This window comes from Hyla sarda, chromosome 4, assembly GCF_029499605.1.
Source record: "Hyla sarda isolate aHylSar1 chromosome 4, aHylSar1.hap1, whole genome shotgun sequence".
NCBI lineage: Eukaryota > Metazoa > Chordata > Amphibia > Anura > Hylidae > Hyla > Hyla sarda.
The window spans coordinates 105,339,314-105,356,170 of NC_079192.1; the positions used below are offsets into that span (position 1 = coordinate 105,339,314).

The 16,857-nt window shown below is 44.8% G+C and overlaps 1 long non-coding RNA gene across 1 annotated transcript; it reads right to left on the reverse strand.

Annotated features, from left to right (window-relative positions):
* Nucleotides 1-2,875: 2,875 nt before the first annotated feature.
* On the reverse strand, nt 2,876-14,171 carry LOC130366877 (uncharacterized). Its single transcript, XR_008891971.1, has 3 exons — nt 14,059-14,171; nt 4,604-5,449; nt 2,876-2,998 (listed from the first exon to the last, which is right to left on the reverse strand). It is a non-coding gene; the product is annotated as an uncharacterized LOC130366877 (long non-coding RNA).
* Nucleotides 14,172-16,857: the final 2,686 nt, after the last annotated feature.

A 16,857-nucleotide genomic window follows, 5' to 3' on the forward strand; every position in this document is an offset into this window, starting at 1 on the left:
ATTTTGGGGGGCGTTTTTCCCTTTTACCTCTTGTCAAAATGAACAGTATAGGGCAACACCAGCGTGTTAGTGTAAAAAATTTATTTTTTTACACTAACATGCTGTTGTAGACCCCATCTTCACCTTTTCATAAGGGGTTAAAGGAGAAAAAGCCCCCCAAAATTTGTAACACAATTTCTCCCAAGTATGGCGATACCCCATATGGGACCCTAAACTGTTGCCTTGAAATACGACAGGGCTCCAAAGTGAGAGCGCCATGTGCATTTGAGGTCTGAATTAGGGATTTGCATAGGGGTGGACATAGGGGTATTCTACGCCAGTGATTCCCAAACAGGGTGCCTCCAGCTGTTGCAAAACTCCCAGCATGCTTGGACAGTCAACGGCTGTCCGGCAATACTGGGAGTTGTTGTTTTGCAACAGCTGGAGGCTCCATTTTGGAAACAGTGGCGTACTAGACGTTTTTCATTTTTATTGGGGAGGGGAGGGGGGCTGTGTAGGGGTATGTGTATATGTAGTGTTTTTTAATTTTAATTTTATTTTGTGTTAGTGTAGTGTAGTGTTTTTAGGGTACAGTCACACGGGCGGGGGATTACAGCGAGTTTCCCGCTGCGAGTTTGAGCTGCCGCGCAAGATTTGCTGTATCGCAAACTTGCAGCCTGATACTTACTGTAAGCCCCCTGCCCATGTGAATGTACCCTGTACATTCACAGGGGGGGACGACCTCCAGCTGTTGCAAAACTACAACTCCCAGCATGCACAGTCTATCAGTGTATGCTGGTAGTTATAGTTTTGCAACAGCTGGAGGCACACAGGTTGGGAAACACTGAGTTAGGAAACAGACAATGTTTCCCAACCAGTGTGCCTCCAGTTGTTGCAACACCACAACTCCCAAACATTCTCAGGCATGCTGGAAGTAGTAGTTCGGAAACATCTTTAGAGCCAGATGTTGCCGAACTACAACTCCCAGCATGCTTGGAGTTGTAGTTTTGCAACATCTGGAGGACTACAGTTTGCAGACCACTAATATAGTGGTTTCCAATCTGTGCCCTTCCAGATGTTGCAAAACTACAACTCCCAGTATGCCAAAACTGTCCAGGCATGCTGGGAGTTGTAGTTCTGCAACATCTGAAGGGCCAGATATTACAGAACTACAATCCCCAGCCTGCCTGGACAGTAAGGGCATGCTGAGGATGTGTAGTTTTGCAACATCTGGAAGGGCACAGTGGTCTCCAAACTGTGGACCTCCAGATGTTGCAAAACTGCAACTCCCAGAATGCCCAGACGCCAAGGGCTGTCTGGGCATGCTGGGAGTTGTAGTATACAGGGTCCCATTAATGCAATGCATGTCGCTTTACGGCGACGTACATTGCTGTAAAGGGCCCGACCGCGGCTGAAGAGGAACTCACCTGTCGCCGCCGCCGTCTTCATCACCGGGATCCGGGTCTTCAGGGACGAGGTAAGTACCGGGGCCAGTCCCAAGCACTCCCCAGTCCCCCGCTGCGTCCTCCGGTCTTCCTCCCGTCCTCTCCGAACTTCAAGGGGCCGGGCAGGGCGGGAGGAAGTAACCGCCCCCCCCCCCCCCCCTTGCGATTGGTCGGTTAGTTAACCGACGGATCGCAGGGAATAGGAGGAGGTGGCAGGCTTGCCACCTCGCTCCTAGCCTTCAGCATGGTCCTAGCTGTCTGTGACTGCCGGGATCATGCAAAATTACCGGGTGGTCGGGTCCCAGAGACCCGATCAGCCTGGTATCGCCGCAGATCGCAAGGGTGATTTCCCTTGCGATTTGCGGCGATCGCTGACATAGGGGGCCTACATGGCCCCCCCTTGGCGTTTGCCCTGGATGCCTGCTGAAGCATTTCAGCAGGCATCCGGTTCCGATCTCTGCCCGGCGAGCGGCAGAGACCGGAAATACAACAGGACGTTCTCTAACGTCCTTGGGAATTAAAGCCCAGGTAGCGGGGACGTTAGAGAACGTCCTATGTCCTTTAGCGGTTAAGCGATCTTAAAACACCAAGTAGTTTACTATGAACCCCATGACGTATAGAAATACACACAGGAGAAAATTATACATTTAAAAATAATTTATTAGAATAAAGTCCCAGTAGATTCAAAAGAAGGCGAAAACCTGGACACGTTGGGCCAATTTGTGTCACAGGAAAAAATATCGGTTATAGAAACCCTGTATCAATACTGGGAGGGACTGATGGGATTTTAGGATCATATAAGGTAATAATAATACATTTCATATATAGAGGTGAAGTCACTGGATAATAAGCAGTACGATAATCTACACTATGCGGTGAATGTATGTGCGTGTTTACGTGTCTATAGATTACTGCCACGGTATTACTAGCAGTGTGCTCTGCGTGCTTTTTGTAGAATAAGTACTCAGGATAGCCATGTGGTGTTTGCTCTAGAGAGGACAATATACAGTACCTATAGGTAAAGCCATTGACCCAAAGGAAGGCGAAAACCCTGCACACTTTCAGACAATTTGTGTTACAGGGAAAAATTCCTTCTTGACCCCAGCTACTGGTACTATGAGTAGTGCATGTAAAATAATTGAACTGTGATGTTACCTACAGCATGTGACAAATCAAAATAGCTATACAAGAGCATATGTGTCCAGTGTTGGTACATGCCATGGTAATAATAGCAATGTGCTCTATGTGTGAATAAGAACCTAATATACTGTGTACTCAGGATAGCTGTGTGGAGTATGTACTGAGAGTGACTATAGAGCAGTGTTTCCCAACCAGGGTGCCTCCAGCTGTTGCAAAACTACAGCACCCTGGTTGGAAAATAATGATATAGAGATTCTAGAACTAAATTCATTGATCCAGAAGAAGGCAAAAACCCAGCACATATCACTTCATCGTCCACTCACCAACTTTGAAAACCTCTGTGTTTCCTTGCATAAAATCAACCATAAAATCAGTGTCCTTTACTCTCTCCTCATACATGAATTTACAACCGATCCGCTCCCTTTCCGGTTAGGCTGGGAAAAAGAAATAGGACATCAATTCACGGAGGAAGACTGAACCAGGGCTCTGAATCAATGCCACCACACCTCTATCTCTTGTAAAGCACAAGAAATCAACTATAAAGTTCTAACGAGATGGTACAGAGTGCCATCCCTACTCGCCAAATTCTATCCCGATGTTCCAGATACGTGCTGGAGATGTGGAGGTGTAGGTGGCAATATGCTTCATGTTTGGCTGACCTGCCCCCACTTATCTACATACTGGACTCAAGTTATAGATATAATACATCGTATCACATTGACCCAGCTCCCCCCCACGCCAGAAGTCATCCTACTCACCATCCTTCCTGCTCACATACCCAAGCATACGGGCAAACTAATATTGTTTCTGTTGCTTGCGGCCAGAACGGTAATTCCAAGACTTTGGAAATCGCAACTTCCCCCATCCAATACCTCTTGGCTCCAAGAATCCTTCCATCTACACAGGATGGAAGAATTGCTAGCCGACTCCAAAAATCAGATAGACAAATACAACACCGTCTGGCACCCTTGGACACATTTTACATCCTCTAGGGACTATACATCCATGCATCTTTCACTCGGAAACATATGTCCCCCAAGCCCTACAGCACGCCCAGTTTCCGGTGCTCCCTCTACCTAAACAGCCCATTTTTCACAAATAGCCACCATGCCTCGTTGCTTTGCCATGTTGTTCTGAAGCCCTCCTGACCCGCTGGGTAAGTCTTACAACCTCTTTCTTATTAACCTAGTAGTCTTCCTCGTTCCCATTCCCTTCTGTCCCTTTGGAACCCTTTCCTGTCTCTTCTTCCTCCTTCTTTCTGTCCTCATCTCCTCTTCTTCCCATATGTTGCTTACACCAACCACATTGTTGTTGATTGTACCTATCCTGATCGCATAGAAGCTCGGACCATGTACCTTGAGTTGACTGATGTTTGAATTGTCATGTCTTTAACTATTCACTTTAATGTATTCAACATGCTGTCTTGTTACTGAATACCTGACTTTATATAGTGATGGTACGCATCATATGTGTATACCCTATTGACAACCGCGTTTCTTACGATGCCTGTTTATTGATGGTGTTTTTGTACTTTACTTGAATTTTGTACTTTGAATAAAATTAATAAAACGTTAAAATTTAAAAAAAATAAAAAAAACAGCACATGTTCAGCCAATTTTGTGTTGCAGGAAAAAATTCCTTCTCGAACTCGGAAAAAGGCAACTGGTTTGAGAACCTTGGATCAAGGCCACTGATGATGTTAGGGTGGGTTCACATCACAATTGTGCCACCTGAGACACGTATACATTGACGACCTATTGAAATGAGATACCAGCGTATATAAGTGTATGGAATGAACAGGCACATGCCTCACTGACTTCAATGGCCCAAATGTAGTCAGAAACAAGTTACTCAAACATGGTCAGTAGCTGGCTATGTTTGGAACATTGAAATCAATGGGGCTTTGCCTGATCTTGTTTGTGTACGTCACAATCCCATTTTGACAGGTTGCCAATGTATACTATTCTCAGAAGACATAATTGTGATGTGAACCCCGCCGGACCTGGTTGTGATTGTACTTATCTCTATGTTATATTTACCTTAAAAATAATAGCATTTTATTGATGGGTGATGGTGTATAGTATCGCCAGGTTCACCGCTTTGTAGATACAATGTTCTAATTTTCTACTCCTAGCCTCCTCATGTTCACCTGACCGCTATGTAAAGACACCATAGTGGATAAGTTAAAGGAGAGAGAGACTGTTTTAGTCGATCTTCTTTGCTGAGCCATAGTTCTGACTGGCTTGTGGTTTTCTGCCATCAGCAGGTGTATGGGTGGACTTCTTAGGTGTACATGCCCCAGGTGGTTTCTGCACTGGCAGGGACTTTTCAGATGTTATTTCTCTGCTGTCCACCAGAATGTCATATATAAACACCATGTAGAATGCGCTCATGCAGAGGAAGACTGTTGTAATTGATGGTCTTCGTGGGGTTGCTGCTCTGAGCTGATCTTGGTCTTCTGCTATCACCAGGTGTATGGGCGGTCTTCTCAGGTTGTTTCTGTGCACAAACAGCCTTTGAAGTGTTATTTGCCTGTTGTCCACTGGAATGCCAAGTACACATGCCATGCTGGATCCAGGTGTAGATAGGAAGACTGTTGTAGTCTATGGTCCTTCACGGTCGTTGGCATTTTGGAGACACAGCAGGTTGCAACATCAGTGCTTTTGTTCCTCAATTCTTAGCTGGTGTCTTTTTATGAGTGTAGTCGGAGATGGTACTAGCTTGGCATCCACCTTGGTGCAAAGTATACATAACCAAGCTGAATCCACACTCTGAGAGGAAGGCTGTTGTAATTCTCATCACAATGTGTCATACTGTCAGGTGGCTGCATCAGGTACTTGGAGTTGGACATATCTGGTTGATTTTTTGTAAAGAACCTTGTATTCCTACGAAAGGATAAAAAATCTATTGTGAAAAAAAAACGAATTTAAAAAAAATTTATCATAAAAAGTATGAAAAAAACAAAAAAGAAATTCAATACGTATGAATCTAGTACACTTCAGATTGGCACGTTTGCAGCCTATGAGCTGGGCAGAGATAGATAGGCCTGGAAAAAAAACTTTGGGGTAAAGCATTTTTTTTATTATTTCTTTTTAAATTTGAAAAAAAAAAAAGAAATATGGTATTTTATAGTGACAAACTTTACCAAAGTCACCAGCTGGGTAGCACTAAGTGTCAATCAAAAGCGGTGAGAGAGGAATGGCTGCCCGGTGTCAATCTGTTTCTGCTGGATCTACCTACAGGACACTCACAACAGAACTATAAAGTACATACCAATGTGTGTGAGGAAAGGGGAGAATAAGGAGTATGGCGGACATTTATCAAAATTGAAGAGTGGTGCAGTTGCCCATAGCAACCAATCAAATGCCTTCTTTAATTTTTCAAAGGCATTTTAAAAAATTAAAGAATCAGTTTTATTAGTTGCTATGGGCAACTGCATTTTTCCCCTCTACGCAGGTTTTGATAAATCTTCCCCTGTGTGTTTATTGGGTCCGTGGGGCACTCTTGGTCTTTGTCATGCAACAGATCAGGCACATTTGTTTCTGTTGTTATGCTCCAATGACTGAGCAGAACAACAGAATAAACAGCACAGGCATGAACCCAGCCTAACCCCTTTTTTCATGGATCAGCAGTTCAGCCTCATAGCTGCCAAGAGGGACAGGATTCAGGTGAGTACTTTGCTTTGTACTTCATTGTAATGTGACGTGTAAGTACTGTGCACTTTAACTATGTGTTCTCCGCCCCCCAAGGCCTCTCCATGGTGCTCTCCAGAGCTGAAGGCAGTTTACCCCCCCCCCCCCCAACTCTTGTAGAACTACAAGTTCAGTAACTCTTGGTTCTTGGACGGCTTATAGCTGCACTGGCATGATGAAGAGCCACATGTTGGAGAGTAAAACTCTGTTCACACTGCCGTGTGTCCATAGTAGCTGTAACTAATACCTCCAACATATTCCGATACCTGTCTCAGCGATCACATGACTGCCATGATCAATAGATTGCACAGAAGACAATGCTCCATACCAAATGTCTTCAGGACAAGGCATGTATATGTGTATATATATATATATATATATATATATATATATATATATTGCTCAAAAAAAATAAAGGGAACTCTAAGATAACACATCCTAGATCTGAATGAATGAACTAATCATATGAAATACTTTTGTCTTTATATAGTTGAATGTGCTGACAACAAAATCACACAAATCAAATATTTCAACCCATGGAGGTCTGGATATGGAGTCCCACTCAAAATCAAAGGGGAAAACCACACTCATAGAGATATATATATATATATATATATATATATATATATATATATACATGTATATATATATATATACACACACACACACAAATAAATACACTCTTGCTTGCATGCACACATACATAAACAGACCTGCACAATTTGCTCATGAACTCTATGTGAATTGCAATCAGTAAACCAGCCCAGGTCAGGTACTCTGTGTGAACAATATGTAGTATCATGCAAGTTTAAAACAATAAATCAGAACAATCTGTATTTGAATCTAAACTATCAGGACGTAGCCATTTGCCCTTTTAACCCTTTAGGGACTCAGCCCATTTTCACCTTAAGGACTCAGCCCTTTTTTTGCAATTTTGACCACCAGGGCTGGACTGGCCTACCAAGATATTGGAAAAATTCCCGGTGGGCCGGTCACCCTAGATGCCAAGATGGGCTGCAGGTCCATTAATATCAGTACAGGGGCAGCAACTACAGGGTTGCCTACTATATACTGAGGACAGTATCTACTGGGGCATTACCTACCTGGGGGAACTTCCTACTGATGGTACTACCAACTAGGTGCATTACCTACCTGAGGAGCACTATCAACTGGGGACGTTACCTAATGGAGGCATTAACTACCTGATGAAACTACCTACTGGCGGCATTACCTATCTGGGGGCACTACCTTCTACATGCCTACTGGGGGCATTACCTACTACATGCTTACTGGGGGCAATAAATACGACCTACCTGGAGGCATTACCTACTACCTACTGGGGGCATCAACTACTACCTACCTACTGGGGAAATTACCTACCTGGAGGCATCATCTACTAGGGACATTATCGACCTACTGGGGTGTTCTATCTTATAGGGGGATTCCCTACCTACCCACTGTGGTCTTAACTTGTGTGATGGGGGAAACGATGTAAAGGGACCTGTATACCCCCTTTAGTGACCAACTGCCTAAAGGGGGGGGGGGCTACCTACTCTTCCCCTTACCCACTTTTCTACCCACTATACTGAGCGCTATAAGTGCTTGAAAAGTGCAGAGCCTTAAATGTTTGTTGGGCAGGTTCTGTGGAGTTGTGGCTGGAAGAAATAGTCATGACGGTCTGGGCCAGATGGATAAGAAAAGGAAATTGACTGACACCGATCAGAGAAGACGTCACCTGATGTAACTGTATGTAATATCTTATATGGTGTGTAGAGCCTGTGTAGAGCTGAGGCACTAACTTCTGTGTAAAGTGGTTTATTCAGTATTTGTATGGCCTTCAATACCGGACAAATTTTCTCTCCAAAAGCCCAATGGCACTCCTTCTCTTCTGAGCCTTGTAGTTCACCTGCAGAGCACTTTAGATCCACACATGGGATATTTTTATACTTATACTATTATATAGAAGAAATGGTGATACACATTTTGGGGGGCTTTTTTTCCCCTATTTTCCCTTGTGAAAAAAAAATTTAGGGTAACATCAGCATTTTTTTTTCATTTTGTGCTCTCACTTCTGAGCCCTGTTGTGCGCCCGCAGAGCATTTTACGCCCACATATGTTGTATTTTCAGGAGAAATTGCGTTACAAATTTTGGGGGTCTTTTTTTCCTTTTACCTCTTGTGAAAATGTAAAGTATAAAACATTTTTTTTTTACAATAACATGCAAGTGTAGACCCCAACACTTGCATGTTATTTCATAAGGGGTAAAAGGAGAAAAAGCCCCCCAAAATTTGTTAGGCAATTTCTCCCGAGTACGGAAATATGTGTCACTAAATTGTTTTCTTGAAATCCGACAGGGCTATGAAGTGAGAGAGCGCCATGCGCATTTGAGGCCTATGTTAGGGATTTGCATGGGGACAGACCCAGATGCAAGAATTAAACTTGCCTCCGCTCCAAAATTACCCTACGGCAGTGTTTCCCAAACAGGGAGCCTCCAGCTGTTGTAAAACTCCCAGCCTGCCAGGACAGTCAATGGCTGTCCGGCAATAGTGGGAGTTGTTGTTTTGCAACAGCTGGAGGCTCTGTTTTGTAGTGTTTTACTTTTTACTTTGTAGTGTAGTGTAGTGTTTTACTCTTTATTATGTGTTAGTGCAGTGTAGTGTAGTGTAGTGTTTTTAGGGTACATTCACACTGGCAGAGGTTTACAGCGAGTTTCCCGCTGGGAGTTTGAGCTTCAGCGGAAAATTTGCTATATCTCAAACTTGCAGCGAGAAACTCACTGTAAACCCGCCTGTGTGAATGTACCCTGTACATTCCCATGGTGGGGGGGGGGGGGCAAACCTCCAGCTGTTGCAAAACTACAACTCCCAGCATGCCATTTGGCTGTCGTGCATGCTGGGGGTTGCTGTTATGCAACAGCTGGAGGCACACTGGTTGCAAAACACTGAGAGTTTGTTACTTAACTCAGTGTTTTGCAACCAGTGTGCCTCCAGCTGATGCAAAACTACAACTCCCAACATGTACAATCTATCAGTGCATGCTGGGAGTTGTAGTTTGCAACAGCTGGAGCGACACTGGTTGCGAAACACTGATTTGGGTAACAAACTCAGTGTTTTGCAACTAGTGAGCCTTCAGCTGTTGCAAAAAGCTACAACTCTCCGCATGCAGTGACAGCGGAAGGCCATGCTGGGACTTCTAGTTATGCAACAGCCAGAGGCATACTACTAAAAGTCCCAGCATGCCTTTTGGTTGCCCGTGCATGATGGGGGTTGTAGTTATGCAACAGCTGGAGGCATACTGGTTTCAAAACACTGATAGTTTGTTACTTAACTCAGTGTTTTGCAACCAGTGTGCTTGCAACTGTTGCAAAACTACAACGGTTGTACATGGGAGTTGTAGTTTGCAACAGCTGGAAGCACATTGGTTGTGAAACACTGAGTTAGGTACCAAACTCAGTGTTTTGCAACCAGTGTGCCTTCAGCTGTTGCAAAACTACAATTCTCAGCATGCACTTACTGGGACTTGTAGTTATGCAACAGCTGGAGGCACACTACTGCAACTCCCAGCATGCCCTTTGACTGTCCGTGCATGCTGGGGGATGTAGTTATGCAACATCTGGAGGCACAAACATGCCTCCAGCTGTTGTATAACTACAACCCCCAGCATGCACACACTACTAAAGGGCATGCTGGGAGTTGTATTTGTGCCTTCTGCTGTTGCATAACAACAACTCCCAGCATGCCCTTCAGCAGTAAGTGCATGCTGAGAATTGTAGTTTTACAACAGCTGAAGGCACACTGGTTGCAAAACACTGAGTTTGGTACCTAACTCAGCGTTTCACAACCAATGTGCCTCCAGTTGTTGCAAACTACAACTCCCAGCATGCACTGATGGACTGTACATGCTGGGAGTTGTAGTTTTGCAACAGTTGCAGGCCCACTGGTTGTGAAACACTGAGTTAAGTAACAAACTATCAGTGTTTTGCAACCAGTATGCCTTTAGTTGTTGCATAACTACAACCCCCAGCATGCACGGGCAACCAAAGGGCATTCTGGGAGTTTTAGTAGTATGCCTCCGGCTGTTGCATAACTAGAAGTCCCAGCATGGCCGTCAGCTGTCACTGCATGCTGAGAGTTGTAGCATTTTGCAACAGCTGAAGGCTCACTAGTTGCAAAACACTGAGTTTGTTACCTAAATCAGTGTTTCGCAACCAGTGTCCCTCCATCTTTTGCAAACTAGAACTCCCAGCATGCACTGATAGATTGTACATGTTGGGAGTTGTAGTTTTGCATCAGCTGGAGGCACACTGGTAACAAACTCTCAGTGTTTTGCAACCAGTGTGCCTCCAACTGTTGCATAACTACAACCCCCAGCATGCCGTCGCTGCCGCCTCCTCCTCTGCTGGGGCCCCAATCCCACCGCCGATGCCAGGGATCGGGGGCCCCAGCCTCAGGTGAGGGCTCCTGGCACCCGCTCTCGCCCTTCAGAACAGGGGCGGAGCGGGTGCCATTAGGGACACCCCCACTGCAGGTGTCCAAATTCGTTGGACAATAACAGCCGAAGAAGCAGGACGATCGTGAGGTGGCACCAGTGCCACTTCACTCATGCTTCTAAGGGATGATAGGTGCCATCTCGGACGGCACCTATCATCCTTTTTTTTCCGGGTCACCGGGGCCCGATTGACCCGGAATTGCCGCAAATCGCTGATCTGAATTGATCAGTTATTTGCGGCAATCACCGACATGGTGGGGTCTCAGGACCCCCCAGGTGTTGTCAAGGCATGCCTGCTGAATGCCTGCTCAGGTACGCCCTGAGGCTGAACGAATGAGTAAATAAAATAAAAATGCAGCATGAAGGAAGAAGAAATAAACTGTTAAAAGGAGATTTATGAAAACCTGTCCAGAGGAAAAGTTGCCCAGTTGCCCCTAGCAACCAATCAGCTTGCCTCTTTCATTTTTAACAAGGCCTCTGCTAAATGAAAGAAGCCATCTGATTGGTTATGGGGAACTGGACAAATTTTCCCTGCACAGGTTTTGATAAAACTCCCCCATAGTCTACATGGCTGAGGAAAAAAAAATAAAAAATCTGAAAGATATATATAAAATAAATAAACAATAGCTGTTATCATTAACACCTTAATGACCATGGACGTGTATACATCTCCAGGCAGGATGCACGTTCCGCCATTAGGATGAGTATACACGACCATGGCTCTTGTGGGTGCTGCCCAGTGCACGCACGAGATCGCGGCAGGGACTCGGCTGTAACACACAGCTAGGACCCTGCCGCACTGCCGGGACCGAATTAAACTTCGGTCCTGGCAGTTTAACCCTTACAGCCGCGGTCGGAAGTGACCGCGGGCTGTAAGTGTTTTGACAGAGGGTGGGAGCTCCCTCTGTAACCCTTCAGCACCCCGCAGCACGATTGTGGGGTGCTGTGTAATCCCCGGCGGGTGGGGACCTGTCAGGATCGAAGAAAACTTTGGTCCCGGCAGTTTAACCCTTACAGCCGCAGTCGGAAGCGACTGCGAGCTGTAAGGAGTTTTGACAGAGCGAAGGGGTGCAGCAACGATCGCGGGGTGCTGCTGGTTACTTGGGATGCCGGGGGTCTTTACTGGGATCCCCAGGTCTGCCCCGGTCATTGCCTGAGGCACATCCTGATATGCTGCCTGCCAGTGTAAAACTGCAGCCAGCATATAACTGCAATGCTTTGGAATACTAAGTATTTCAAAGCATAAAAAAAAAGTGTAAAAATATAAAATAATTAAAAGTGTAAAAAAAAGTGTAAAAACAATGTGTAAATAAAAGTGTAAAGTTTCGAACAGTGTAATAAATTATGGGGAACATTTTCTACTTTTCAGATGCAATGTACAAAAAATATGTCCCTCAAATTATGCATTTGTGGGGAAAAAAGGAAAATGTAAATTTTTCCACTGACTTTCTAACCAGCCACACAAAAAGGACTCAAAGTACTCACTTTTGGTCTAGGTGAATACTTTAGGGGGTGTAATTTCCAAAATGGGGTCACTTGTGGGGGTTCTGTATGGTTCTGGCAGCTAAAACCCTTTGCAGGCATGAAGTGCGACCTATAATCCATTCAGCCTAAAATGATGCCCTGAAAGCCAAATGGCGCTCCTCTCCTTCTGGGTCCTACCGTGTGGCCAAGGAACCAAATATGGCCTAAGCGGGGGTATTTCCAAACACGGGCCGAGCAGCTCAATAAAATATAGAGTGCATTTCTTTCAATATCAGAAGCGATGTACAAAAAATATGCCCCACAAATGATGCATTTGTGAAAAAAAGTTAATTCCTGCCAAAAAATGATGGTGTTAAAATACTCACTGTACCCCCTAGTGAATACCTTGAGGGGTCTAATTTTTAGAATGTGGTCATTTGGGGGGGGGGGGGGGGGGGCCTTTGTTCTACCACCTTCAAATTTCTACAAACCTTGCATAGCACATAAAAAAAAATGTACTTTTAAAATTTTCTAAATTTTGAAAATGTCGTTACCGTATTTATCGGCGTATAACACGCACTTTTTAGGCTAAAATTTTTAGCCTAAAGTCTATGTGCGTGTTATACTCCGATACACCCCCAGGAAAGGCAGGGGGAGAGAGGCCGTCGCTGCCCGCTTCTCTCCCCCTGCCTTTCCTGGGGTCTAGAGCCCTGCTGCCGGCACTTCTCTCCCCCTGGCTATCGGCGCCCCTGCCTGTTCTGTCCCCCATTGCCAGGTCCGCGCTGCTTCAGGCCTCCGGCGTGCGTCGCCTGCGTCGTTGGTATGCGCTGCACGGCGCATGGCATCAGTGCGCCGCGCCGTGCAGTGCATAGCAACGACGCAGGGGACGCACGCCGAAGGCCTGAAGCAGCGCGGACCCGACCATGGCAAGAGGTAATTATGCAACCGGGGATGGGGGGAGGCAACGGGGCAGCGGCGCCGGAAATGGGTGCCGCTGCCCCTTCTCTCCCCCTGGCACCGATAGTCGGGGGACAGAACGGGCAGCAGCGCCGATAGCCAGGGGGAGAGAAGGGCCGGCAGCAGGGCTCTAGACCCCAGGAAAAGCAGGGGTAGAGAAGCCGGCAGCGACGGCCTCTCTCCCCTTGCCTTTCCTTGGGGTGTATCGGGGTATACACGCACACACACGCACCCTCATTTTACCATGGATATTTGGGTAAAAAACTTTTTTTACCCAAATATCCTTGGTAAAATGAGGGTGCGTGTTCTAGGCCGGTGCGTGGTATACCCCGATAAATACTGTAAATTGTTAGGCTTCAAATTCATTTAAAATGTTAATTAAAAACAAAAGAAATGCTTTCAAAATAAAGTAGACATCTGAAATTATATGTTTCATAAACTATTTGGTCAGAAAGTATAAATATTTGCAACCTATTAGTGTTAAAATAGCAAAAAATCTAAATTTTTTGAAAAATTTCATGATTTTTTGCATTGTAAAAAAAAAATTGAAATTATACTGGCTTACTTTTACTATGTACATGAAGGACAACTTGTGACAAAAAACAATGTCAGAATTATCGTGATTGGCAAAACGTTACCAGAGTTATTCTCTAATAAAGTCAGACATCCCCGATTTGAAAAAACAGGCCTTGTATTTCAGGGATGTACAGGTTTACTTGAGTTGGTCCTTAAGGGGTTAAAGCTGTTAAACTAAAACATTAGGGTGACTAACTAACTAGAGAATCCATAGAAAAATGGTAGTGGTAACTCACACTATAATAATAATAATAATTATATAACCACTAAATTACACAATTTATTACAAATTGATGATTTAAAAATGAAAAAATTACCTCTAGCAGATATTGGATGCCGTAAGCGGTTCTGGGAAAATGTGATACCGAGAGTAATGATGCTGGTATTGTGCAGTAACCACCAGGCCGTGCTGCCCTCACCCTTGCGTTGCTGTGACTCAACCTCCGCATGACATCACAGAACGCGCTGCGCATGCTACAGGGGAGGTCTGGAGGAGGAGCATGTCCATCCTACACTGTGCAGTGATATCGGAAGGGAAACAAAATGCACGGCAAGGCAGTGCAGCACGGAGGGGATAGAACCTCAAGCAAGGCCGGTTTTAGGCTTAGCGTGGCCCAGGCCAAAATCAAAAGTGGGGCCCCAAAAGTGGTAATAGTGCATTAACCAGATTTGCACATTTTTTGGTCACTTCAAATACCATAAAAAAACATCTATAAAGCAATTGAAAAGTCCCATCAAAACAAAAATGGTACCAATAGAAACTACAAATCAAAGCGCAAAAAATTACCCTCATACATCCCCGTATACAGATAAATAAGAGTTATAGGCATCAGAATAGTACGATTTTATATTTTGTATATTTCCCAACTAGGTTGGCAGAATAGTTCCTCCACATTAGGATGGCAGCATAATTCCCCCACGTTAGCTTGGCAGTATAGTTCCCCCACATTAGGTTGGCAGTATAGTTCCCCCACATTAGGCAGGCAGTATTGTTCTCCCACACTAGGTAGTAGTCCCCCACATTAGGTTGGCAGTATAGTTCCACCACATTAGGTTGTCAGTATAGTTCCCCCACATTAGGCTGGCAGTATAGTTCCCCCCACATTAGGTTGTAAGTATAGTTCCCCCACATTAGGTTGTCAGTACAGTTCCCCCACATTAGGCTGGCAATATAGTTCCCCCACATTAGGTTGTAGTTCTCCCACATTAGGATGGCATTATAATTCCCCCACATTAGGTTGTAGTTCCCCCACATTAGATTGGCAGCACAGTTTCCCCACATTAGGCTGGCAGTATAAGTCCCCCTACATTAGGATGTAGCTCCCCACATTCGGTTGGCAGTGTAGTTCCCCCACATTAGGTTGCAGTTCCACTACATTAGGTTAGCAGTGTAGGTCCCCCCCACATTAGGTTGGCAGTATAGTTCCCCACATTAGGTTGGCAATATAGTTCCCCCACATTACGTGCAGTATAGTTCCCCCACATTACGCGCAGTATAGTTCCCCACATTACGTGCAGTATAGTTCCCCTACATTACGTGCAGTATAGTTCCCCACATTACGTGCAGTGTAGTTCCCCACATTAGATGCAGTATAGTTCCCCCACATTACGTGCAGTATAGTTCCCCACATTAGGTGCGGCATAGTTCCCCACATTAGGTGCAATATAGTTTCCCACATTAGGTGCAGTATAGTTCCCCCACATTAGGTGCAGTATAGTTCCCCACAAAACGTGCAGTATAGTTCCCCCACATTAGGTTGGCAGTATAGTTCCTCCACATTATGTGCAGTATAGTTCTCCACTAGTGTTGAGCGGCATAGGCCATATTCGAATTCGCGAATATTCGCGAATATATGGACGAGTATTCGTCATATATTTGCGAATATTCGCATATTCATAATATTCTCATTTTATTTTCGCATATGCAAAAAATTTGCGTATGCGAAAATTAACATATACTAAAATTTGCATATGCGAAAATTAGTATATGCAAATTTTCGCATATGCGAAAATTCGCACGCCTGTCTCACACAGTAATATTAGAGCCTTCTTTACACCACACAAGCTGGAAGCAGAGAGGGATGTGATGTGTACTGTGAAAAAAATAAAAAAATAAAAATAAAACGAATATTCGTAATTACGAATATATAGTGCTATATTCGGGAATATTCGCGAATTCGCGAATATGCGATATTCGCGAATAAAATTTGCATTGCGAATATTCGCGAGCAACACTATTCTCCACATTACGTGCAGTATAGTTCCCCACATTAGGTGCAGTATAGTTCCCCCACATTAGGTGCAGTATAGTTCCCCCACATTAGGTGCAGTATAGCTTCCCCACATTAGGTACAGTATAGCTCCCCCACATTAGGTGCAGTATAGTTCCCCCACATTAGGTGCAGTATAGCTCCCCCACATTAGATGTAGTATAGCTCCCCACATTAAGTGCAGTATAATTCCCCACATTAGGTGCAGTATAGTTCCCCACATTAGGTGAATTATAGCTCCCCCACAGACATACAGCCTTCAGCCATATGCAGTGTATGACTGGAGGCTGTATGTCTGTGTACTGCCCCACTTCAGTGCTCTGTCCACTGCTCCTCCGGTCAGGGGTCACAATTAGAGATGAGCAAACGTTTCATAAATTTGATTCGGCCGATTTGCCGAATTTTCCCAAAAAGTTAGTTTCGATCCGAATTTTTTCACGGCAAATCTATATTAAAAAAGGCTATTTCTAGCCTACATACACCCACTATAGGGGTATAGAACACTTTGCTGGTTCTAAAACGCATATGGAGTGTGCTGGGGTAGTGAAATAATACTGTTATTCAGAATAACATGCAGATTACCGACATTGCTTTTAGAATCACTGCCCCACAGCAGCACAATGACAGGGCCTGGTGGTGGCATCAGTGTCAGGAGACCATGTTGTGACTGAATAACATAATGTGGAGGTGTTGATAGCATGAGGAGACCATTTAGTGGCTGAATGACACAGAATGGAGGTGTTGGCAGCATGAGGACACCATATAGTGGCTGAATGGCACAGTGTGGAGGTGTTGGCAGCATGAGGACACCATATAGTGGCTGAATGACACAGCTTGGATGAAGCT